At 41.6% G+C, this 26,903-nt stretch overlaps 3 long non-coding RNA genes across 14 annotated transcripts in view; 2 read left to right on the top strand and 1 right to left on the bottom strand.

The window, feature by feature from the left end:
• Window positions 1-21,645, top strand: part of LOC142841440 (uncharacterized) — an 85,324-nt gene extending 63,679 nt beyond the window's left edge. For 8 of the 11 annotated variants that reach the window (XR_012909066.1, XR_012909064.1, XR_012909059.1 and 5 more), the window contains one exon: window positions 3,391-6,522. This is a non-coding gene — a long non-coding RNA (uncharacterized LOC142841440). The other 3 variants (XR_012909061.1, XR_012909060.1, XR_012909063.1) reach the window with 3 other exon arrangements.
• Window positions 21,646-21,939: 294 nt separating this feature from the next.
• Window positions 21,940-23,724, top strand: LOC142841442 (uncharacterized). Its single transcript, XR_012909069.1, has 5 exons — window positions 21,940-22,148; window positions 22,272-22,456; window positions 23,028-23,146; window positions 23,269-23,453; window positions 23,578-23,724. It is a non-coding gene; the product is annotated as an uncharacterized LOC142841442 (long non-coding RNA).
• On the bottom strand, window positions 22,792-25,150 carry LOC142841441 (uncharacterized). Of its 2 annotated transcripts, XR_012909068.1 has the most exons (4): window positions 25,032-25,150; window positions 23,527-24,852; window positions 23,348-23,377; window positions 22,792-23,068 (listed from the first exon to the last, which is right to left on the bottom strand). It is a non-coding gene; the product is annotated as an uncharacterized LOC142841441 (long non-coding RNA). The 2 variants fall into 2 exon arrangements; XR_012909067.1 differs by having other exon boundaries at window positions 22,792-23,377.
• Window positions 25,151-26,903: the final 1,753 nt, after the last annotated feature.

Genomic DNA, 26,903 nt, shown 5'->3' with positions numbered 1-26,903 from the left:
CTTCAAAGTTTTAAAGTTCTTGTCATAGTGGTCTTTCTCCTGTTTGGTTATTATTAGCCCAAGGTATTTTATGTTATTTGTTCCTATTGTGAAGCGTGATGTTTCTGATTTCTTTCTCAGTCCATTTATCATCTGTATAAAGGTAGGCTATTGTTTTTTTTGTTGTTGTTGTTGGCTGCTACATTATTGAAGCTGTTTATGAGTTGTAGAAGTTCCTTAGTAGAATTTTTGGGATCACTTATCATTATCGACTGTGAATAGTGTTAGTTTGACTTCTTCTTTTCTGATTTGTATCCCCTCGATCTCCTTTTGTTGTCTTATTGCTCAATCTACGACCTCAAAAACTCAAAAGTATATTGAACAACCTTGTCTTGTTCCTGATTTCAGTGGGATCACTGAGTTTCCTTCCAGTTTGATGTTGGCTGTTAACTTGCTGTATATTGCCTTTATTATGTTTAGGTATGTTTCTTGTATCCCTGCTCTCTCCATGAAGGGATGTTGTATTTTGTTGAAGGCTTTTTCAGTTTCTAATGAGATGATAATGAGGTTTTCATTTTTCAGGTTGTTTATATGGTGGATTACACTGACCGATTTTCGTATGTTGAACCATCCAGGCATCTCTGGAATGACACCAACTTGATCATGGTGGATGATTTATCTGATGTGTTCTTGGATTCTGTTTGCTAGTGTTTTATTGAGCATTTTTGCATCAATGTTCATCAGTGTTATTGGTCTGTAATTCTTTCTTAGTAATATGGTTTGTTTATCAGGTTAATTATAGTGTCATAAAAAGTTTGGCAGTGTTCCTGCCGTTTCTATTTTGTAGAACAACTTGAGGAGTATTGGTATTATTTCTTTGAAAAAAAATCTTATAGAATTCTGCACTGAAACCATTTGGTCTTTTGCTTTTTTTTGTTTTGTTTTTTGGTTGGGAGACTGTTAATGACTGTTTGTATTTCTTTAGCAGTTATAGTTCTTTAATTTACCTGGTTTTGATTTAATTATGGTACTTGGTATTTATCCAGAAAGATGTCCATTTCCTTTAAATTTTCCAATTTTTGTGAAGTACAGGTTTTCGAAATATGACCTAATGATTATCTCTCTGGATTTATGCCATGTCAGTTGTTATGACCCCCTTTTCATTTCTGATTTCATTAATTTTTATATTGTTTCTCTGGAACCCTGCCAATCTTAATAATTTAAAGAACTCTGCTCACCAAGTAGCTTGCATCTAATAATCTGTGCCACGAACTCATGTATTGCATTCATGTATAATAGGGTAATAAAATGCACCTATAAATTCAACTTGAGTTGGGCTTTAAAATTTTAATCTATAGTGTTTATTCACTGACTTTTCCGTAGTATTGGGGTTTGTAGTTTACTGTTTCTCGTCATAGGTCATGTGTGTCCTTAATTAGTTGTCAATCTATTACAGTGTTCCTTCAGGTCAGCCAACCTTTGATCATCCTCCCTGAACACTTTTTGGGTATCACTGGGAAGTGCTTGCATGCACAGCTCTAAATATCAAATTTAATGGTAAGAATTTAAGAGAAGTACATGAGAAAAAAGGCTCCAGGGGTGGCTCAGCAGTTAAGAAAAGAAGCACGTGAGTTTTGTTTGGTGTACTGGCTTGCTTTTTCTGCCAACTTGACACAAGGTAGAGTCATCAGCAGCAGGAGCCTCAGTTGACGAAATGTCAGATCCAGCTGAAAGGCATTTTCTCAATGAGTGATCAGCTGGGGGAGGGCCTAGTCCATTGAGGATAGTGCTATCTCTGGGCTGGTGGTCCATGGTTCTATAAGAAAGCAGGTTTAGCAAGCCAGTAAGCAGCACTTCACCATGGCCTCTGTATCAGCTCCTGCCCAGTGGTCCCTGACCTCACTTCTTTTAGTGATGGACAGCAATGCTGGACTGTAAGCCTAAGAAGCCCTTTCCTCTCTGACTTGCTTTTTGGTCATGATGTTTCATCATAGCAGTTGACACCCGAACTAAGACAGATTATGCTCGTTATTTATTGGATGTTACATCTAAGAGACACATGGCTATTTTGGGCACAAAAGTCTGAGGTAAATTGTTATTGGGCCCTGGGCCTTCAACATTCCAGCCTCTTCACATTACTGTAGTTCTTATGAGCTTTAGTAGAGACACATTTTTTTTTTCAAATTCTTTTTCACATCATGTAAACCGTGTCTCCTCAAATCTTTAAGAACTATAGGTGTGAAGTATAAAACCTCTTAGAAGCTATTAACTTATAGGCCCAAGATGCTCTCCCCATCTTGTTGTTCCCACCTCTCTGGTGTACCCACCAATGTATTTCATACTTGCCTTGATTTATGATTTTGTTCTGTACAGCTATAAAAATCCTGTGAAACTGCTTCCATGTTGGAACACAGAATCTGTATAAAACTATGTTTACAGGCCATTGTCACTCAGAATGGCTCCAGAATAAACTATCTCTTGTTTCCTTTAAGATGGGAGTTGTGTGTCAGAGCTGGGCAGTGGTGGTCACACCTCTAATCCCAGCACTTGGGAGGCAGAGGCAGGTGGATCTCTGTGAATTCGAAGCCAGCCTGGTCTACAAGAGCTAGTTCTAGGACAGGCTCCAAAGCTACAAGAGTAACCCTGTCTGGGGGAAAAAGGAAAAGAGGGGAGTTGTGTATTTTATGTTGACATGGTGGCATAAACATGTTATCTCAGCACTTTGGGAGCTTAAAACAGTTGAATCCTTGCAATTTGAGGCTCACCTGAACTACCTTAGGGAGAGCCTATGTCAAATTAAATACTAAGTCCCCATGCTTGCCTGGGTCTGTCATTCCACCTACTTTATATATATATCTGCTTCAAAAGAAAAGGGGCTGGGTGTGTAGTCTCTGTGGTCGAGTACTTGCTCGTTTTGTTATAGGCACTAGGCTCAATCCCCAGTATCAAAAAGGGAATAAATATATACATAAATCAAGGGTTGGTGATGTAACTCAGTGGTGAAACTTGATGGTAAGACTGTTTCTTTAAATTAATAAAGGGCCTAAATCAATTATTCCAGCCTCAGTACTGCAGACTGGCCAGGTGTGTGTTGGGAGGCACAGGATCACTGGAAAACAGTGCTTGAATACACATAAAGGAACAAGTAGATTTGTGATTGTTTACAGATTTTTCCAGGGCTCAAGTGCTTTCCTTTTACTTTTTCCTTACTTACTGGATAAACATCAACGAGGTAATTATGCAATGCAGAGAGAATTTATGTAGACAAAAGATGATGAGAGGTGGTTTTCGATCTTTGGCTTGGATTAGGAAAATCAAGAGTAAAATGGTGGCCTTGTAAACTAGCTCACTAACTCTGGACAAAATGGTTGACAGGCATTTCTCTTTTTCTTTGTTCTTTTTTTTTTTCAGACAAAATGGGCGGGAGAAGAGGGTGCAAGATGGCGCCACTGAGCTTACCTAGAGCACTACTGCCCCCAAGAGGCTTTAGTTTTAACAGATATAGTACAGCCAATGTTTCTTTCCCATAAGCCCCAGCCAGGAAGAGGACTGGCTGCCAAGCTGAAGCTTATTGTGTTCTAGACCGGGAGACAGCAGAAAGCAGGTGTACCCTGGAAGCTGGTGGAACTCCTCATAGAACCTGGAAATCGAGGGACGTGAACCCAGGGTTGGGATACTGAAAGTATTCTATCAAGTTTGGACTTGAGAAATGGGAAAAAAAAACTCCAAGACAAATGCAAACTCTCCAGTCTAGATGATGTTATGGTTTTGGTCCCTTTAAGAGACAAGCCACACCCACTCCCCTCCCCATCCTCTGAGGCAGGCTGATCTTCAGCTTCCAGCCTGAGCTCGCTCTTTTCCATCTTCCTCTCGGAGAGGCAACTTCGCTTCTGCCTCTCTGCCCACTTCTCTGCTTCCCCCCTTCTCTGTCTCTTTCTCCTCTTCTCTCTCTGCCTCCCCTCTCTGTCCCCCCCTTCGTCCTTTCTCCTTCCATAACTCCCTGAATAAACATTCAACCTCACCCTGCATGTCGTGTCTATCCATGTTTCTGTCTTCTGCCTGCCCGCCATGTGTGTCTCCCTGCCTGGGACCAGTCATTGCTGGGAGACCAGCAGCCGTCTCTGCCTGGGGCCCACTGCCTGCTGCCACATGGCCCACCACCACCACCACCACCGCTCAGGGACCAGCAGCTGTCTCTGCCTGGGACTGGCTGCTCCCAGGGCCCGCTGCCTGCCACCATTTGGGACCTACAGCATTTTTTAAAAAAGAATAACAGATGGCTCCTGCTAGAGAGTGAGACTTTGTGTCAAAGAATTTAAGGCATGCTGGGTGGTGGTGATTTTTGCCTTTATTCCCAGCACTCAGGAGGCAGAGGGAAACAGATCTCTGTGTGTTTAAGGACAGCCTGGTCTATAAGAACTAGTTTCAGTATAGGCTCCAAGCTACAAGAGAAACCCTGTCTCAAAAAAACTTCTGGCAGTCTTGTGGGGTATGGTCATGGTGGGTGTGGAAGGGTGTGTTTGCGTGTAGTACGTGGAGGGCATGGGTAGGTGTGTGTGTAGGAATGGGGTAGGGGGGGAATGCCCTAGGGTGTGTGGGAGACAGAGAGTGTAGATTCACTTTGAGCCTTAAAATCCCAATGATTTTTTTTTTTACAGAAATTGAATAGGTAATCAATCCTAAATTTCACTTGGAATTTGAAGATGAGCAATTAATATAATATTGATTTTCACATATGAAAATCAAACAAGCCCCATATTTTATCACTCTTTCAACTATGTTTTCAACTAAAATACAGAAATATGTTAATATATGTCCACAGTTAAGGAGATGCCTGAGTTTGGGTAAAGCTATGTCCTTATGTTGTCTGTCAGTGTTGAAGATTGTTTGAATGTATTTCTGGGCAACATGCATATCCATTTTAAGAACTACACAGATGTTAATGAATACTGATTGCATAAGAATGGATTGCACTGAAAGCTCTCAGGCCACACACATCTGGGTGACAGAATTAAGTTGCCACTTTTAACCATTCGATGCTGTTTAAAAATGTTTTTGGAAGATACAGTGTGCTTTTTCTATGTTTGAACAGACACTTTGTAGACTTTTCAATGGACCCTTGGTAGTCCAACTCTCACCATCTTGAACCTGAAGGGTCCACAAATAAGAATATAAAAAATGTAGATTCCAGAAATAAGAACGTAAAAGTAAAGAAATATAAAGTTGTAAGCCTAGAAAAGTGAAAGCGGGCTGTCAGTAGCTTAAGTAATTAACAGCAGGTTGCTTTACAACTGCTGCTCTGTTTACAAAAGTGAAGCATCCCTCTACAAATTGAGGGTCAGCTTGGCAAACTGAGTGTTGGGGAATGCAGACCCTCAGACCCTGAACTTTCTATGACCCCTTGACTGCCTGAGTAAGCAACTTGTTTTCCTATGCTACAGCTATTCTGAGCACAAGACCATCATGAGTCCCTGATGTCAGGGGAGTGGTTTCTGGTGGGCTTGCAGCTGAAAAATCCGGAGAGCTGGGGCATGGCCATTAGTCAAGGAGAGCACTATAGAAGCTGTCCTGGAATACAATAAAATTGGCATTCTTGTTTCAAGAGTGACCAATGTCTCTGGTTTTTTTTTTTTAATCCCACAGTTCCAGGTGGCGCAGATGCCACTTATGACCAGAAATTGGTGCGAGCTGAGTTAACTTTTAAATGATGTACGTGACTGACTTTTTGGTTTTATATTGTCCCATATCCTTCCTTGCTATGTGAAACTGGCCGTGTCAGGGGAGGTGCAGACTGAGCCTTGGTAAACACTATCAAGGGATACCAGGGAAGACAATAAATTAAGTACAAACACTAGTTTGCCTGAAAAACCGTTAATGGAAATTGCAAAGAAGGGCAACTTGTATCTGAGTTTTACCTTGAGATTGTAAAAATGATCTTGTTATTGCCTAATGCTTGCTATAAAAGGAGTTAAAAAACCAGCCCTCTGCTACAGCCTTAAAATCTCTGGCTGTGGTCTCGGCTAGCTGATAAGCTTTTGTGCCCTAGGGAGATTTTTTTTTTTTTACTTTATTTTCCTGGAATCTGGTTTCTGGAATAAAGTTTGTTCTCGTTCATTAGACTTTGCGGGTCTGTCCCCATTTTTGTGTGAGCCCCGTGGACCCAACAAACCCACTTCTCTGATGCATCCAACATATTTGAAAGTTGTCTTGATTATGACTTTCTTTGTTCTGTTAAACTATTTAAGAAGCCCCATTAAACTGGGTCGTGGCCACTCAGAATGGCTCAAGATTAAAACTAAAAAGATATCTTATTCCCTTTAAGGTGAGAGCTGCGATTTTTACATCAATACCAGAAACTCCCCAGAAATTAGAACTTTTTAGAGATAAAATACAATGTAATTAAGTTTAAAAAAGAAGAATGCCAGCCTAATTCCTGGGTGCCAAAGGACTGACTAGTGCCTAGGTCAGAATATGGAGAATACTGGGAAGTAAATCTGGATGAGAACCATGATTTGTTCTCTAATCCTGTGGTTAAGCATTTCCCCTTCCTTCCTAGGTCTGGATCCTCTAGGTTTGCCCTCAGAACCACCAGAAAATCTGATACTATGTAGAAGCCCTCGGGATAGAAGGCTGCTGTGCAGAAATCAGAAGACTTGGTCGTGTGGATACTAACTTCTTTGAAAAGATGGTTCTAGATTAGTGGGTGCCTTAGGCCTCAATTCATTTTTTTTTCCATAGTTTTGGTACTGGGATAAAATTCTAGCCTTTACTAATATATCTAATTTGCTATTGATAGCAAATGGAAACCAAATGGTAAATTCTTAGATAAACTCACTCTTTTTCAGATCGAGGAAAAAAGGTTCTTTTGGGATTTTTTTTTTTCTCTCAACTTGGCAGGACTGGAGCAGAGTCAACTCCTTGAAGCTTATGGAGCAATCCTGCCATCCTGCGGACAAGTTTCACAAACCCCCTCAGATACATTATTCCATGCAAGTCTCTAGAAGTTCCTAGGGAGGCTGAAGCTATGGGAACTGATCCCAGACTCCACAAATCATTACGATATTTTCCTCTATGAGTAGCATGAAGCCTTATGCACTACTGTAGTCAGTCTTGACGTGTAACCTAGTGACAACGTGACCAGAACCAAGTGCACAGTTGCCTAGACATGTAGGCAGAGGCGTTGGAGGGAGTGGAGATTCAGGTGTTGTTTTTTTTTTTAGATTAAAAAAGTTTGTATTTATTACTGTTTTGTTATTTTCAATAATGTGTACATTATTAAATCAATTCAGACACACCCTCCACAGGAGCTGAACCATTCCTCCAGCCCCAAGCTTGAAGTCTTTGTAAAAATTAATTTCTCTGAAGTGTGTCTTAGCATTAAATTTCCATTGGGAACAACTGGCTGATTTAGCAAGACTGAGCAATCCAGAAAGGAACACACACACACACACCCCTCAAGGGCATGGTGATTTCAGGAGAAAGCTTGCATGTGGCTCCAAGGGAACTGAGTAGTTGACAAGGGCCCCAGGAACATAACATTTATATCTAGGAGGGGCGCATTGTTTTTTCCGAACTTGAGGATCCCAGTTGGTAGTCCTAATGTCTTCCTATATCAGTATTTTTGTCCAAGGGTCGTCTTTGCAGGCTCCTCCTCTTTAAGTACCATTAGTGTCTAGGCCTCTCCTAAATCCTTTGGAAATGATATGATGTCCCCTTTCCCCAGCCTAATCTTCTAAGACCTTTAAAAGGCCAGTCCTTCCTTTTCAGGTAAGCTGCACAGAAAAGAACTTGGTGTTTTATGTATTCTCTCGTGTTAGTATCGATCTGAACAATTCCTGAATCTTCCTCATCTTGAGCAAGAAAAAGAAGCTACGACATGTAGTTACAGTTCACTTTAGCTAGCCTTGGTGGTATGATTTACTTTAGTCAACTAATTGGCTAGAATATCATTTTGACTCCACCATAGGATTGATTTGGTGAATAAAGGCAGAAAAGGGGGCAAGCACTTAAAGTCCATAGAACACCTTTGTTTTGTTTTTATTTTGAGAGACAAAATCTAGATGTGTATTCCTGAGTAGTGTTGCCTCAGCATCGGGCTTTGGGTAGTTTCCGTGTTTTAAGGTATTTCTAACGAAGCTAAGTAAACAATGTGAACCCTAAGTGGTGCAGGAGAATTGTCTGTATTCTGTCAATCATGTTTTAAATAAACGCTGATTGGCCAGGCAGGAAGTATAGGTGGATCAGACAGGAAGTAGATGCGGGGCGATGAAAACAGAAGAATTCTGGGAAGGAAGAAGCCCATTCCTCCCAGTCCTGCCCAGACATGGAAGACCATGTAATCTGCCAGGCTGAGAAAGGTAAAGAGCCATGTGGCTAATATAGATAAGAATAATGGGTTAATATAAGCTACAAAAGCTAAGAAGTAGCCTGAGCTAATGTGCCAATCAGTTTTATAACTTATGGAGATATCTGTGTGATTTTGGGGCTTGCCAGCTGTGGGATATCTGGCAGGACAGAAACCCCAACACGCAGGCTCTTCATCTTACACCTAAGAAAAATGTATATGGATGTCCCTGGGAAGGGGAAATAAACAAGATTTCCCAACAAAATTGGGGGGGGGAGGCAAAGAGGGCAGGAGAAGGGGAGGGTGACAGGGTAGGTCTTAAGGGAATAGGATAATTGAGATGGAGGAAGGACTGGAATATTTTGATTGAGGGAGCCATCATCGGGCAAACAAGAAACCTGGCACTAGATAAATTCCAGGACTCAACAAGGATGACTCCAGCTAGGACCCTAAGCAATAGAGAAGAGGGGGCCTGATCTTGACTTGCCCTCTAGTCAGTCTGATGAATATCAACATAGAACCTTCATCCAGTAACTGATGGAAATAGAGACCCACAGCAGAGCAATAGACTGAGCTCCCAAAGTACAGTTGAAGAGTGGGAGGAGGGAGAATATGAGCAAAGAGGTCAAGACCATGATGGGTACACCCACTGAAACAGTTTATGTGAGCTATGGGAGCTCACCAACTTTAGCTTGACTGGGAAGAAACCAGTATAGGACCAAACCCTCTGAATGTGGGTGAGAGTTGCATGGCTGGGGCAGACTACAGAGCCACTGGCAGTAGCACCAGGATTTATCCCTACTGCTTGTACTGGCTTTTTGGGAACCTATTCTCTTTGGATGGATACCTTGCTCAGACTAGATATAATTGGGAGGGCATTGAACCTTCCTCAAAGCAAATTGCCTTACCCTCTCTAAGGAAGGGGTAGGGTGTAGGGGAGGGAGGAGGGGAAGGAGTGGGAATTGGGATTGGTATGTAAAATGCTAAAAGATATCTCTACCAAAAACTTCATAATTCCAAATGTTTCTTTTTATTACTGTTTAATACTAATATTCTTTCAGCCTCTCCTTCAAATGGAGAAAATATTTATTGTCCATCCCCAGTCCCAAAGCAAGACTCAAGAGATGTTTAAGACTCATTAGAAACCTATACTGATTATGAGGACAGCCACTTTCGGCTCAGGCTGTCATCAACAGACTCCATTTGTCCATCACACACCACTGTATGCTTTCTCTGCTACTTTAGAAAAGCAACCATTTTACAGGGGAACGAATACCTTTCCTGTACACAGTGTATTGGTACAGTATCTTATGCTGTTTGAGCTCACGGAGAAGCTGACTCTGGAAGTGGGACTTGGCCTTCCTACTTAAGATCCAAGCATGATTGAAAGTATGCTCCTAAACCTCTTGTCCTTGGTCAGTCTAGGCACTTAGGGAAGAGAGAGCAACGAAACAGCCCAAGAGTAAAGGCACTGTATCCTTAAGGAAGAGCTAAGAGTAAACTTATTTCCAACAGAGGTTTCTATTGTTTAATCTCTAACAGGAAGATGTCTGTGAAGAACACAGGTAATGGGGTACTCATTCCCAGAAAGGACTTCATCTGCAAACCCTCAGTAACACCAGCATCACAGTTCTAACATGCCTTCTTCAGTTGGTTTCTGAAGAACGTCAGAAACACTGATTTGATGATAGTTTGCTATCTACCTGTTGGTCTGTTTCTATATGGTACCTACACTCACAGAACACCAAAAGCACAGGAATGGTAGATCACTCTTTGGACCATACAGAGTATAAAAAAGATCTTTGAGTCTCTTGTCTTTTCTATGAGGTTTGCCTGGGAATTTACAAAGCCATGTCAACAATTTGTACATAGCTAATCTTTATTATGTTATTCTATGCATATAGTTTAGATCCAACTATCATTTAATCAATAAGATGTCACTGTGATATTAAAGAAAGAAAACTCATAAGAAAGGGAACTCATAAGTAGAAGAGATGAAATATTAAAAGAATGTGGAAGCTTAGTCCTAAATGAAGATCATTGGATGTTTCCAACATGGGAAGGTCTAGGCAGGTTAATATGTAAGATTAAAATTTCTAATGTCAAAGACCAGCCAAACCTCTTTAAATCAATAGAATTCTCTTAAGTTAATGATATCCTTTTGGTAGTATTCACAAGGACTGAGTCAAACAATCAAAATTGTCTACTCAAGACTTATTTATAATGTTTGACTTTTGGCAAACTTTATCTAAATGTTTCCCAAATGTTAAAAAAGATACAAGAATGGTATAACTGACCTGGGTTTTTAATAATCATAATTAGAAGCCTATACTGATGTGGACAGAGTGGTTAAATGGGACTGTATTTTGGCCCTTTCCCTCAAAGGGCTTACAACTCTGGCAAGTCACCTGTCTTCCTGATCAGAGAGCTATGGAGACCCTACAAGGTGGACTCTCACCAGTTTACATTAGCATTCATACATTCTATGAAGATTAGAGTCCATACAAAAGAAAATCCCCTCAATGCTTCAAAAGAATGTTGTCAGCAATGCCTTGTGACTTGTGTGCAACAGATGGTACAAGTGGTAAAAATAAAGAAAAAGAAGCTAAGAGTCTGAGGGTCTTCAAAGGAAGACCAGATACTCAACAGGCTTTAACAGTAAAAGAAAAGTTATTTTGGGGTGTATAGTCTTAAGCAAGTAGAAAAGTATAATTAAAGATTAAAAATTATATATAAATATATACATATATTTAATAACTACACAAAATTATTAATATGTATATTTATGTATAGGATATATTTGGATCATACCAGACATTAGGTTTATAATCTATGGGAGATGTTTTTAGAAAACTATTTCTGACTAATGCTTTTGATGAGGAAAATGCTGGGTAGACAGAAGACTTCAAACTTCAGGTCAATTTTAACACTGTAGCATGCACATGGGAACCTACAGTTGAGAGAGACAGGGATACTGTTCTAACCTCCAAATCATATGCTACTTAAATATCATTTCTTATTTATGTGGGTGTTTTATCTTTGCTGTGGGACAATGTTATTTTAACTTGTCTCTTGTACTTTTAATAAAATGCTGATTGGCCAGTAGACAGGCAGGAAATATAGACAGGGCGGCCAGGCAGGAGGTAGAGGCTGGGCAATGAGAATGCTGGAAGAGGGAAACGCAGTCTGTGGTCGTGACCCAGCCTCAGAGGAAGCAAGATATGACTGCTTCACCATAAAAGGTACCAAGCCACGTGGCTAATTTAGATAATTAATATGGGTGAATGTAAGTAAATCAGTAAATAAGAAGCCTGAGCTAATGGGCCAATCAGTTTATAACCAATGTATAATTGCTGTGTGATTTTTGGGACTTAACGGCTGTAGGATAGGGTGGGACAGAAAACCTTGGTCAACATGTCTTTGTGTGTTTGATGCCTGCAGAAGCCAGAAGAGGGTGTCAGATCCCCTGAGACTGGAGTTATTGACAGTTGTAAACAACTATGGAGGTGCTGGGAATCAAATGCTCCAGAAGAACAGCCAGTGTTTTTAAGCACTAAAGCATCTCTCCATACCCTACACCCAACTTCTCTTTGCCTTTAATCCTTGCCTCCCATCTCCAGTGGAGGACTTCCTCACTATACATAGCTATTATATAAATAAATTTATTAATACACTTTTTAGGTCTCTTACTTGAGGGAGGCCCACTGAAAGGGTACTCAATGACCACACCCAAAGCCCTGAAAATGATGTCAAAATTCTTTAACTGCCAGTTAAGAGTTAACTCTTAGAAATGGTGAGATCAGGAGATGGGAGCTGGCTAGGTAATTTAGGGGCAAGGACCTTCAAAGGAACAATTCTAGGAATGTCTTTGGTTCCCCAGGCAAAAATGTTTTGTTATCTTGAGCTGAAGTTAGTTGTCTGTGAGCCACCTGACATGCCTGCTGGGGACCTAATTGTGTCTTGTTCAAGAGCAGCAATCATATTCAGTCCCCAGTATGAGTTGCTTTGCAAGTTTTTATTTATTTATTTATTGGTGCTGCTTTTTTGCATGATTCGTGCACTAACTGTCCTGGTTAGTTTAATGTCAACTTGACACAAGCTAAAGTCATCTAGAGGAGGGAACTGAAAGGCATTTTCTTAATGACTGATAGGCCCACTGTGTGGTGCCACCTCTGGGCTGTGGGTCCTGGGCTCTATAAGAAAGCAGGCTGAGCAGCAAGCAAGTAAGCAGCACCCCTCCATGCCCTCTGTATCAGCTCCTGCTTCCAGGCTCCTACCCTGACTTCTTTTATGTATGGAGTATGATGTGGAAGTGTAAGCCAAATAAAATAAACCACTTTTTCTTGTTTTTGGTCATGGTGTTTCATCATAGCAATAGAAACCAACACTTTCTGAATTCTAGACCAATACTATTTTTTAATGTGCTATTGAAAATGTGTTAAGTATCATACCAAAGAGATGAAACACACAAGCACATACAGAGCCTATGATATTGCAGGAAATAGTGAAGAATAGTGAGAATGTTCTCTTGTTAAATGAGCAAATGAGACAGAATTCAAGTAACCTGTGATAGAAATTCTGACAGCTGTGGGGCACTTCCCTCCAACACTTTAATACAGAGGAGGGAATTGTGCTTGTTATGGAGGAGGTGCCAGGTCAGAGATTGCCTGAGCCCAACTTGGAGGCAGAGGCCTCTAATCCCAGAACTTGGGATGTTGAAATGGGAGTTGAAGGCATGCATGGGAAACAAAGCAGTCTAGCTTGATGGCAGATGTTTATGATCCCATCTCTTGAGCTGGCATAAGAGCTGGGGGAGCCTATCGGAGTGGGAGGGGCATTCAAAGGGATGGAGAGGAGCCAATTAAAAACCCAATTCTGTCTATACTAATTGGAAAAGGCATTTGCCTGGGCCAGGCAAAAGGGTATGGTAGTTACAGCACTTGCTGCACAAGCCTAACAACCTGAATTTGAGAACCAAACCCTTACAAAGGTAGAATGAGAAAACTAACTCTGGAGAATAGTCCTGACCACACAAATGCCATGCTGTGTGCACAAACACACCACACCATCATACAATCCTAATAAGTACAATTTAAAATTTAAAAAAATTGAATTAAGAAGAAAAGGGGGCCATTGGATTATATGATGCTCTGCAGGCTTCAAGCAACTGCTTCCTTTACTGGTCTTCACTGAATGAATGAAGTTGGCCACTATGGAAAACAAAAGCAAAGTCCCCTATAAATATATTTCACATCTGGTAAGAAGAGACCTGAATTATGATGAATTTAGGCCTTGGTTCCATCTGGGGGTGGGGACTAAAAATGAAATACTGTTGAACTCTTGAGTTATTGGACAAAACTTGACCACAGTCATATTTCCTGGTGCCCCTGTCCACCACCCCCTCCAGATACAAAAGGCTGGAAACAAGCGCTCACAATGCACACATTTCTAGAACACTACTGCCATCATGGGGAAAAAAACTTCAAAATTCCTGGCACCATTAAGCTGCTTTCCCATGATTCCTAGCAATAGCAGAGGAACTACCGGAGCTTCTTACCGGGGCTTTTTGACTTTTAAGGTCCTATGAGAGACACAGATTGCTGTGTTTTCTTATTTCATACCTAGAGAGTGAGGTCCCTAGAGTGGATTGGCTGCTGCAGAGACATCGTGGCACAGGAAGCAGTGTGGCAGGACCTGCGGTCTTCCCATTGTGAACAAATCCAGAGGAACCCTGTTCAACACTAGCGCAGGTGCTCTGGGGCCCTTGTTTCCTGTTCCAGTCCCTTAGAACAAGGAATAGGGGGCTTCCATTTGATTGTCACTATCCTAAGCACTTTAATCTGTCCATGTCTTGTGAGTGCAATGCACAGAGCTGCTGCTAAAGAAATTTCATACCTGAAATTAGCAACCCACACATGAAGCAGTTTGAGAACACAGATCTAGAGCAGACAAACAGCCACCAGAAGACAGGGCACAGAGCTTGTTCTTCACCTTTCCATAGGAAAGCTTTTTAGAAAATTTCAACTCATTGCTTTTTTATTTGAGGTATGCATGTGTGTCAGGGTGTTTATTATGTGCACATATGTGGCTATGTGCAGGTGTGTGCAAGTGCCCACAGAAGCCAGAACAGGGCACTGGATCCTCTGGAGCTGGAATAAGAGGCAGTTGTGAGTTGCTGTATATGGATGCCGAGAACTGAATTCAGGGTCATGTACTCTGAAAGAGCAGTACACATTCTTAATGGCTCTCCAGTACCCCTCTCCCTTTAAGCTTCCCTTTCTTTTAACACCTGCTAGTAGCTACATATTCTGGGAAGGTTACTGTCACCACTATTCCTTCCACTTTCTACTCCCGAAATCAGGAAAGCTGTGCACTTGGTCTGGCCTGTGGGTCACTTAACATCAAGACCCTGTGGTGGTACTTGACTGAAGATGGGCGTGTGCCAGCTAAATCCATATTTCTGCTCTTTAATCCTGCTTTATGAAAAGTCTGCCAGATACTATGGGCCAGTAGGCTGAATAAGGGTGCCACAATGTTACAGAAGAACTTTGGGTGACTGTCCAGGCAGTGAGAGGTCTCTGTGAATTCTACAGTTTTGGGAGTTGCTTACAATGCACTTCCTGATTACTTAGGTAATACTATATCCTTCTGGAGTCTTTGATGGACAGTTATAGTTTTCCTTAGTTATGATAAAAGATAAAGTAGACATAAATATTGTAATTATAATTCTTACTTGTTACCTGTTTTGTTCTATGTAATTTTACTATGTTAAAGTTAAAACCTTCCTTTTCATTTAAACAAAAAAAAGGAAGTGGTGTGGGAAGTCCTTCTGTATATGTGTTGCTTTTATTGGTTAATGAATAAAGCTGTTTTGGCCAGTGGTTTATCAGAATAGAAGGAGAGAGTAGGTGGAATAAGGAGAAGCCATGTGGAGAAAGATGCGAGCTGCCAGCAGGAACCTTGCCAGTAGGCCACAAGCCTCATGGTAAAATATAAAATAATGGAAATGGGTTAATTTAAGATGTAAGAGTTAGCCAATGAGAAGCTAGAACTATAGCAGCCTCTCCTAACACTTGACTCCAGTTCATTGGCAGAGAAAAGAATGGGGAGACCAGACTTGGTTCTGGGCCTATTAGATCCCATCCAGACCCAGACTTCCCCTAAGCTGCTATGGCCAGCAGGAAGAAAAATTCTTGGCTAAGGAAATTACTATTATTATTATTTCATATATTACATCCTGATCACAGTTTCTCCTTCCTTCACTTCTCCCAGTTCAGTCCCCCACCTCCCTCTCCCCTCTGTGTATGCTTCCCTCTGTTTCCCTTCAGAAAAGAACAGATCTTCCAGGGATATCGACCACACATGGCATAACAAGTTACAGTAAGACTAGGCACAAGGAATTTATAAAACTATCTCTACATAATGCAGTGTTGTCTGAGAAAAGCCAAGGGGCTTTATGCGTAGGCACTTTGTTCTCACCCTTCCAATTTAAAAACAAATAAACACAAACAAACAAAACCAACTGCCATTGGTAGTTACCCAGACTCCAGTAACTGGCTACCTCGTCTTTTCACTTCCACTCTTAGGATGTAGGCTTTGCTTTCTGTTTGACAGTAATGGCAGATATCCTGGACAAGGGTACCACTTGCAAAACCAAGGCAAGTGAGCCTTAAAGCACTTACCTCCATCAGGTGCCTTACTGTTTTAAAGAAATCAAGAGCTGCTTCATTCACCCTCTTCTTTAGCCAGCAGCATTCTCTCTCCAGAGCTGTCTCGTGATATCTCATTGTCTTCTGAATGCAGGTCTAGAAAGGAAAAGAAAATGCTCACAGCTCAGGGCATGGAGAACAGGGAATCACCAGCAACTTGATTCTCATCCAGGTTCAGTTTGCTAGTTCCTTGGGCATCCTATTCTGTATCTGACCCTGACACTAGGCCTTGTATGCCTGGTGGGAAGCTGACTTCCAAGGCAATTGAAAACTACACAAGGCCCTTCTTTGTGTGGTACATGTCTTGGGGAAATCACACAATTTTAATTTATGGTATTATGATTGAACATTGAAGCACATTTAAATATTTTCTTCCATATTACATAATCACTGTTTCCTATGGCTTTTGCTTATGACTTTGCCATTGTTTCTCTTTGGTACTTAAGACTATTCTGTAAAGGATTCAGAAACTAACCATGTGCTGATCAAGAGGAAAGAACTTTGTATGAAACAGTGATAGTCTTTTGCATATTTGTTCTCACTCTTTGATGGCCTTAATCCAGAATTCTCTGAAAACAGGGAAGCACCACAGAAAATCTGCATTGAAATTGAATTTTTTTACATGCGGCCTGTCGCATTTTCTGCTCTGATTTCTGAGAAATTTTTGGCAATGTAAAAGAAACGCAAGATCTGAGTGTCAGAAAATAAAATAGTTGCAATTATCTAATTGATTAGCCCCATTTTTTAAAATCTTTTTTTTTATTGAGAAAATGAGGGAAAAAAAAAACAAGTTTCCACCTCCTCCCAGCCTCCCATTTCCCTCCCCCTCCTCCCACCCTTCTCCCCCTCCTCCCACCCTTCTCCCCCTCCCCCCACTCCTTTCCCCCTCCCTCTCCAGTCCAAAGAGCAGTCAGGGTTCCCTGCCCTGTGGTAAGTCCTAGGTCCTCCCCCCACCGTCCATCCATTTTTTTTATAAAAATTTCAGTTCTCAAAATATTCTTACTACAAACCTCTATTAATTGGATTGGCAAGATGGTTCAGTGGGTAAAGTCACTGGGCACCATCCTTGACAACCTGAGTTCAAGCCCCAGGAACCACATGGTGGAAGGAGAGAACCAACTTCTTACCTCCATATTAGACTCCCACTCCCACAAACATAAACACTCAATAAATAAATGTAGGGAACTAGGGAGGTGATTCAGTGGTTACGAGCATTTGCTGCTCTTCCAAAGGAACCAAGTTTGGGTCTCAGCACCCAAAACCCTCTGTTACTCCAATTTCAGGACATTTGATATTCTTTTCTGACTTCCACAGGTACCAGGCATGTACATGGTGCAGACAGACAGATATTCAGGCAAAACATCCATATACAAAAAGATAATAATAAAAAGTTCAAAAACTTTAAGTAAATGTAAGAAAAGTGGGAAAATTCTATTCATCTATAGAAAAACATACTTACATAAACTCTTTCACACTTGTACATAAAACACACATTATTTTCAACATCCTTAGTCATCAGAGAAATGCAAATCAAAACAACTCTGAGATTCCATCTTACACATGTAAGAATGGCCAAGATCAAAAACACTGATGACAGCTTATGCTGGAGAGGATGTGGGGAAAAGGGAACACTTCTGCATTGCTGGTGGGAATGCAAGCTGGTACAACCCCTTTGGATGTCAGTGTGGCGATTTCTCAGAAAATTAGGAAACAACCTTCCTCAAGATCCAGTAATACCACTTTTGGGTTATTTATCCAAAGGATGCTCAATTGTGCCACAAGGACATGTGCTCAACTATGTTCATAGCAGCATTCTTTGTCATAGCCTGGAAACAACCTAAATGCCCCTCAACTAAAGAATGGATAAGGAAAATTTCGTACATTTACATAATGGAGTACTACACAGCAGAAAAAAATAATGACATCTTGAAGTTTGCAGTGGTGAGGGAGAATCATCTGTAATCTGTCAATCATGTTTTAAATAAACGCTGACTGGCCAGGCAGGAAGTATAGGCGGGAAAACCAGACAGCAAGTAGAAATGATGTAATGAGAGCAGGAGAATTCTGGGAAGGAGGAAGTTGATTCCTCCCACTCCTGCCCAGACTACCGAAGCAGCAGGCTGTGATCTGCCCCACGGAAAAAGGTACTGAGTCACATGGCTAACATAGACCAGAAAAATGGGTTAATCAAGATGTGAGAATTAGCCAGTGAGAAGCTAGAGCTAATGGGCCAATCAGCTTATAATTTATGGAGACCTATGTGTGATTTTCTTTGGGGCTAAACAGTAGTGGGGTACCGGGCAGGACAAAAACCCCAACAAACAAGCAGGCCTGGCCCTTCATGTTACATTGCAGGAAAATGGATGGAGCTAGAAAACATTATTTTGAGTGAGGTAACCCAGACACAGAAAGACAATTATCGCATGTACTCACTCATAGGTGGTTTTTAAACATAAGGCAAAGAAAACCAGCCTCCAACCCAAAATCCCAGAGAATCCACAACAATGAGGACCCTAAGAGACACATACATGGATCTAATCTACAAGGGAAGTAGGAAAAGACAAGATCTCCTGAGTAAATTGGGAGCATGGGGACCTTGGGGGAGGGTTGAAGGGGGAAGCAGAGAGACAGGGAGGGGAGCAGCGAAAAATATAGAGCTCAATAAATATCAATTTTAAAAAATGATGAGACTAAAGCTGTATATGACCTAAAAAACCTAAAAATTATTATATAATGTAGAATGTAAATTCACATCCAATCCATATTTATACTATAGAAAATCAAGACTTTTTAATTCTTAAATCTGGATGATAAGTTTTGTTTTAGTTGGGCAATGGTGGCACATGCCTTTAAACCCAGTACTAGGGAGGCAGAGGCAGGCGGATCTCTATGAATTCAAGACCAGCCTGATCTACAGAGTGAGTTTCAGGATAGCCAAGGCTACCCAGGGAAACCCTGCCACAAAACAAAACAAAACAAAACACAAAAAACCCCAAAAGCTGTTTGTCTCAGTATTATACTTTTAGACATGTCATATAGTACCTGTGAATAATTTTAAGGCAGGAGAATCAGATTTCTAGCAAATTCAAGTTCAGCTAGAGCTATGAACAGGAGACCATGCCCCAGCCACCTCTCAAAGGAGGAAATCTATCTTCAAAAACAAAATTTAAAAAAATAATGGTTGAGTCAGGCAGTGGTGGCACACGCCTCTAATCCCAGCACCCAGGAGGCAGAGGCAGGCAGATCTGTGAGTTCAAGGCCAGCATGGTCTACAAGAGCTAGTTCTAGGACAGGCTCCAAAGTTACAGAGAAACCCTGTCTCGAAAAAGCCAAAAAAAAAAAAAACCCTCCAAAAAACAAAAAACAACAATAATAATGGTTGAAACTGTCATCTCCCAATTCAGTCACCCAACTGTGTACCCTGGGAAATCTTTAATAAGATTGATGTATTTACATTATTTCCACGCACGTATAGCTTTCCAGGAACATCTATCTCTATTTAAATAGAAATCAGCACAAACATAAATACCTAGCCAAATATAGTGCCTCAGTTCAGTAGTCCCAGCCTGAGGAGGCAGAAACAGGACTGCAGCAAACTTAAGGCCAGCCAGATCTCCATAGACACTTTCAAGTCAGCTAGAACTACATAGTGAGACTCTGTCTCAAACAAATAAAATATGCTTATTAAAAATGTCCCCTTTCACATATATACACTAATAGAGACAATGATTAAAAAAAACACAGCTTGACCTGCGCTTATAGAAGCTCATGGACTCTGGATCAACAGTTAGGGAGCCCCCATGGGACCAAGTTAGGCCCTCTGCATCTGTGTGAGTTGTATAGCTTGGTCTTTTTGTAAGGGACATAGCAGTGAGATCAGGACCTGTTCTTGGTGCTTAGTTGGCTTTTGGAGACCTGTTCCCCATGCTGGATTACCTTGCCCAGCCTTGATGCAAGGGGAGAGCTTGGTCCTGCCTCAACTTGATGTCCCATGCTTTGCTAAAGTCCACGGGAGGCCTGTCCCTTTCTGAATGGAGATGGAGGAGAGAAAAAACTGGGCCTTAGATGAGAAGAGGGAGGGGAAACTGTGGTTGGTATGTAAAATAAATGAAAAAATACTATTTAAATAGAAAAACACAGCTTGAAAAATGTGAACATGCATACAGATGCATACATCTATACACATTTCTAATTAAAACTAACTGCACGCAATAGTCACTTTAGTCTTCATCAGTACCTTACACAGCTGGCATATATTCGTATCAGTAATATATTTTCCCATGGTTGAAACTTCTTAAGACTCTTAAGAAAATAGTAAAGTATGTAGTAAGCAAAGCCCAGTGAGAAGAAATACCAATTTCAAACATCATGTACCATGTATCATAATCTTTTCCTTATATACATATATTTCATTTATATGAATGTTTTCTTCCCATTTCCAGATGAACAACATACATTATTCATTTTGATGCCATTCTAAATAGACTTTGTTTCTCTACTCCTCTATCATGACGAGGGATGTGAAGTCACAATTCTTTAAACCACAGAGTGCTGAGATTACCATCTGGCTTTTGGTACTGGTTTTTAGACACATCTACTCTGCTAGAAGACATAACCAGGCTCCAGACCTCTGGGTATACTTGAGACCCCAAACCGTGTTGTAATGGTTCACCTTGGATTTTTCAGATACAATTATATTACATAAAGACCTCCTAACTCTTGGCACAAGGGGCAGGAGTAGGAGCAGGAAGCAAGAATTCTTAAAAATGTGTACTTATCTGAGTATTTCCACCAGATCATGTTCACACAGGTACCACCTAAAGGTCACACATCAGGACTTCCAACCCGCGAGGGTCCACTCTAAATTCCTCTTAGAGTGGCATTCTAGGATAGAAGCAAATGTTATGATCAAAATGTAGCTAAAGAAATTTAAAACGCAAATCAGTGGGCATTTAGATGTGAGAAGACTCCCAAAGACATAGACCTCTAGCAAGCTGAGCTCCCGTGCGGATGGAGTTGTGGGTGTGGCCAAAATCTAGGGATTGCCTTCTCCCAAGGTAACATCCCAAGATGCCTAGGAAGCCTTACAGCACAAACTTAGAGCCGTAAGACATGCCGAAAATCGCAAAACTGTCGTACTGCAAAGCGAGGAAAGTTCGAGAAACAGGACTCAGATGTACGTGGACCACAGAATCAACGAGTCCTGTGGTTCTGGTTCCGTTAATTTAACGTAAGAACTTCCCTGTGGGATTTCTTTTTTCTTGTTTTCTGCTAGTCAGCAAGGGTTCCCTCTAAGTACCTCCTTCTTTAGGTGGTGGTTCTTAAGAACAGAATCAATTTCCAGGTTCTTAGGGCCTGAGTCTTTGGAAAATGCAAGTAGTTCCAACTTAGAGCTTCTTAAAATTCTCTACTTTTTTAATTCTTCCCCGTCTCCAGGTCTCATGAAAAGGAATTTCAATGGGCTATAAGGTACAGAACCCATTTCTGCACGATGGCAGTAGAGTTCTTTCTATACCTGCTGGAGCAACGCACCTGCCCATCGCGTCTGGAAAAAAAAACTCATTTGAATATAAGCATGACACAAACAATTTCTCCCTCGATATCCTCATTCTTCAGGTCGGTACTCAACAAGAGAATCAGTTTCCAGGTTCTTAGGGCCTGCGTCTTTGGAGAATGCTAGGAGACCCACCTTGGAGCTTCTTTTATTTATTTATTTATTCATTTATTTTTATTATTTAATTGAAAATTTCCACCTCCTCCCCTCCTCCCATTTTCTTCCTGCTCCCCCCATCCTCCTTCCCTTCCCTCTCCAGTTCCAAGAGCAGTCAGGATTCCCTGCCCTGTGGAAGTCCAAGTCCTCCCCCCTCCATCCAGGACTAGAAAGGTGAGCATCCATTCTCGACTTTTCTAATTTCTCCGACCTCCAGGTCTCATGAAAAGGAATTTATTTCAATGGGCTATGTGGTACAGAACCCATTTCCACGCGATGGCAGTAGAGTTCTTTCTATACGTGCTGGAGCAATGCACCCGCCCTTCGCATCTGAAAAAAAAAAGAAATCTCATTTGAATACAAGCAAGACAAGAACAATTTCTGCCTCTATATCCTCATTCTTCAGGTCGGTACTCAACAAGAGAATCAGTTTCCAGGTTCTTAGGGCCTGGGTCTTTGCAGAATGCTAGGAGATCCACCTTGGAGCTTCTTATAATTCTCTATTTTTCTAATTCTCCCCTGCTTCCAGGTCTCATGAAAAGGAATTTCAATGGGCTATATGGTACAGAACCCATTTCCACGCGATGGCAGTAGAGTTCTTTCTATACCTGCTGGAGCAATGCACCCGCCCTTCGCATCTGAAAAAAAAAAGAAATCTCATTTGAATACAAGCAAGACAAGAACAATTTCTGCCTCAATATCCTCATTCTTCAGGTCGGTACTCAACAAGAGAATCAGTTTCCAGGTTCTTAGGGCCTGGGTCTTTGCAGAATGCTAGGAGACCCACCTTAGAGCTTCTTATATAATTCTCGACTTTTCTATTTCTCCCTGACCTCCAGGTCTCATGAAAAGGAATATCAATGGGCTGTATGGTACAGAACCCATTTCCCCGCGATGGCAGTAGAGTTCTTTCTTTCTTTTTTTTTTTTTTTGATTTGCTAATTTCTTGAACTTTATTTTTTCTTTTTTTTTAAAATTGATTTATTTATTTATTAAAGATTTCTGCCTCCTCCCCGCCACCGCCTCCCATTTCCCTCCCCCTGCCCTGATCAAGTTCCCCTCCCTCGTCAGTCCAAAGAGCAATCACGGTTCCCTGTCCTGTGGGAAGTCCAAGGACGACCCACCTCTATCCAGGTCTAGTAAGGTGAGCATCCAAACTGCCTAGGCTCCCACAAAGCCAGTACTTGCAGTAGGATCAAAACCCATTGCCATTGTTCTTGACTTCTCAGTAGTCCTCATTGTCTACTATGTTCAGCAAGTCTGGTTTTATCCCATGCTTTTTCAGACCCAGGCCAGCTGCTGGAGCAATGCGCCCACCCTTCACGTCTGGAAAACAAAAAAGAAATCTCATTTGAATACAAGCATGACACAAACAATTTCTGCCTTGATATCCTCATTCTTCAGGTCGGTACTCAACAAGAGAATCAGTTTCCAGGTTCTTAGGGCCTGCATCTTTGGAGAATGCTAGGAGACCCACCTTGGAGCTTCTTCTATTCCCTACTTTTCTGATTCTACCCCAACTCCAGGTCTCATGAAAAGGAATTTCAATGGGCTATGTGGTACAGAACCCATTTCCACGCGATGGCAGTAGAGTTCTTTCTATACCTGTTGGAGCAATGCACCCTCCCTTCGCTTCTGAAAAAAAAAAGAAATCTCATTTGTATACAAACATGACATGAACAATTTCTGCCTAGATAACGTCATTCTTCAGGTCGGTACTCAACAAGAGAATCAGTTTCCAGGTTCTTAGGGCCTGGGTCTTTGGAGAATGCTAGGAGACCCACCTGGAGCTTCTTAAATAATTCTCGACTTTTCTTATTCTCCCCCGCCTCCAGGTCTCATGTAAAGGAATTTCAATGGGCTGTATGATACAGAACCCATTTCCGCGCGATGGCAGTAGAGTTTTTTCTACACCCGCTGGAGCCACACACCCGCCCGTAGCTTCTGGGAACAAAAAAAGAACAAACAAACCACCAGAGTGCCGGGAGCAATTTCTGTCTGCATTTCATCCTTCAGGTGGTGGTACAGGAAAATAGAATCCATTTCCAGGTCTTTGGAAAATGCAAGTAGTTCCAACTTAAAGCTTCTTAAAAGTCTCTGCTTTTCTGATTCTCCCCCACCCCTAGGTCTCCTGGGAAGGAAATTTCCATTGCAAGGATGTACAGAACCCATTCCCTCATGATGGCGGTAGAGATATTTCTATCACTGCACCTGCCCTTTCTGTCGGGGGGGGGGGCAGAAACTGACCTGAATACAAGAGTGCCAGGTACAATTTCTGCCTCCATATTACCTATTTTACTGGGACCAACTCACAGCTTTACAGATTTTTCTCTTGGCTTGTAAAAAAAAAAGAAATTGTTATTCCTTTTACACGTTTTATGTTTCATTCTATGGTGTTCAGAGGGTTAGAGTCCATGGCTACAAGCACAGCTAAGAGCATATATCTGGGTCTAAAACCGAGACAGAGTACACAATGGGAATGGCCTTTCCAAACTTCTAGTGACATACCTCCTGTCTCGGTTGGCACTGCATTATTTGTCTTCTGGTGTCATGCAGAGTACCTTCCTGTAACAAAGAGAATGAAGGCTGTGGAGGACTTCTTCATGTTCAATGAGTTGTGTTTGTATTGTCACCAACAATGGGCCTTGCTGTCAGTTTGTGAAAAGCAGCCTGATGTCTTGCCAACAGCCATGGTTGTTTGGGTATTCCCATGGGATCCCTTTGGCCAACAACTCATTTAGATGTAACTCAAGCCAGTACTGAAAGTTTCATTTGGTGACAAGAGATGGTCAGTTGGGACTCTGTCGCACCCATTATCCTCTAGAACAACAGAGACAATAAGAGCTCTTAGCCATAAAGAATTGTTTGGCCCAAGCCTGACCATTCTGCTCCACTTGCAGAAATAATATGCTCGAGCATCAAAAACAACTCACACTGCTCCCCGTTAAACCACACACCCACGAACAGCTCTAACTTCCCAGTAGCTACCCACATATATGTAGATTCGCCTTTCCCTCCAGTTCCTCTAAATGCACTCACCCTTCATCACGCTGTAGTTTGAGGCCCCTCCCCTTTATAGCAAAACATCCTCAGTCTGTCTGCTCATTTTCCTAAAATGAACAAAATACTTAAAACAAGCTAAATAGTCAAAATTCAAACGAGCTTCAGAGACCTGAAAGCAAGCAAACAAAGAATGCCAAAAAACGTGGCTATCGAAATTTAAAACACAAACCGGTGGGCATTTAGAGGTAAGAATGACACCCCCCCCCCAAAAAAAAGACATACAGACCTCCAGCAAGCTCTTCTCACAAGCCGATGGGCTGTGGCCCATATCTATCTAGGAATCACCTTTGTCCTGGGAATAGTCCAAGATGCCTAGGAAGCCGTATGGCACAAAGGTGTAGCCGTAACGCATGCCGGTTAATCGCAAAACTGTCGTACTGCAAAGTGCGCGGCGAGCGAATTTCGCGTACGGAAAAAGTAAACGGCTCCACAACCTGATGGTTTCAGCGCACAATTCTACCAGAACTTGAAATAAAAGCGAATACCAATACTCCTGAAATTGTTCCACACAATAGAAACAGAAGGTACATTGCCAAACTCTTTTTACGCGGCAACAGCTACCCTGGTACCCAACCACACAAAGATGCAACTAAGAAAGATATAATTACAGACCTATCTCCCTCATGAACATTGATGCAAAAATACTCAATAAAATACTGGTGGTTCCCAGGAGTCCACGGAGATGACCCCAGCTAGGACCCTGGGCAGTTATACAGTTTTCCTTGTTTGTCAGATGCAGAACGCAAGTTTTGATAGAAAGTAAATTAGGTACCAGAGTTTAAAAACTCACCCAGATAGGACAGATAATGGAGTATTTTCTCTGAATTTGTAAAATGCAAGGCACTAGACATTGTTAATTTATTTATTGCCTGTATATACTTAATATAGTCACTATATTTATTGTATATAGTTTTTCTTACATTATTTATAGCTTTATTTTTATCTTAGACAAAAGGGGAAAGCAATGATATTTTATTTGTATTTTAATAAATAAAGCTTGCCTGAAGATCAGAGTGCAAAGCTAAGCCACTAGAGACCAGGGAGTGGTTGGTGTCACACACCTTTAATCCCAGGACTCAGGAGACAGGTAGAGATACATCTACAGGTAGTTCAGGACTACCCTGTGGTACACAAGATCGATCCAGAAACAGATTCAGGTGGTGGTGGCTCTCACCTTTAATCCCAGCACAAGGAGGTGGATATAGGAGCAATTTTGGTTGGGCAGAGAGAGGAACTCACTGGAGAGTGTTGAGTCAGGTTTGGCACAGCTACAGTGCAGTCTAGGCAGGCCTGAAGCTCATTTGGTCTTTCAGCAAGTAGTGCTGTATCATCAATGAAATGCAAGTTACTGATTCGCACACCACCTATCTGCAAGCCTATCTCCTCATCCTCCAGGGCTGTTGCTATTATTAATTCCAGGAATATACTAAAGAGTAGTGGTGAGAGGACGCATCCCTGCAACACTCCTTCCAAGCACCAGGAGTGAATGGCATCATGGGTGGAGGAGCTGGAGGTGGCTATAATATATTCAGGCGCCAAGATGCTTCTCAGACTCTTCAGAGATATGAGAACGAAGTGATTCTCTTGGAATGGAAGAACTCAGTCATAATTTCCATACACAAGAAAAAGAACAAGCTGGACTGTTCAACTTACAGGGACATTAGTTTGTTGTGCCACAGTAGCAAGATCTTCCCCTCCATTATCCTGCATTCTGTACTGCTATTGCCCCAGTACATCTTGCAGGCAAGTAGCTTGTAGATGAACGGTTTTGTGCCTGGGTTGGTGTCCAGTTCCACAACTGAAAGTCTTGTCTGGTTACAGAAGATGGGGAAATCAAACATCTTATCCTCCATTACTAAGAGCCCTTGCTAGAAACACTCACATAGATTTCAGGGAGTTCTCACTGTACTAAGTTTCTATGTCAGTCCCCTCCCCCAAATTCTCTCCAGTTTGCTGTGGGATAATGCTCTTGTACTCTGTAAAGATTTGTCACTTATATTCACTTAATAAAACGCTGATTGGCCAGTAGCCCAGCAGGAAGTATAGGCGGGACAACCAGACAGGAAATAGAGGCGGGTCAATGAGAACAGGAGAATTC

The sequence above is a fragment of the Microtus pennsylvanicus genome, chromosome X, assembly GCF_037038515.1.
Source record: "Microtus pennsylvanicus isolate mMicPen1 chromosome X, mMicPen1.hap1, whole genome shotgun sequence".
NCBI lineage: Eukaryota > Metazoa > Chordata > Mammalia > Rodentia > Cricetidae > Microtus > Microtus pennsylvanicus.
This window is presented reverse-complemented; position numbering and strand designations above follow the sequence as displayed.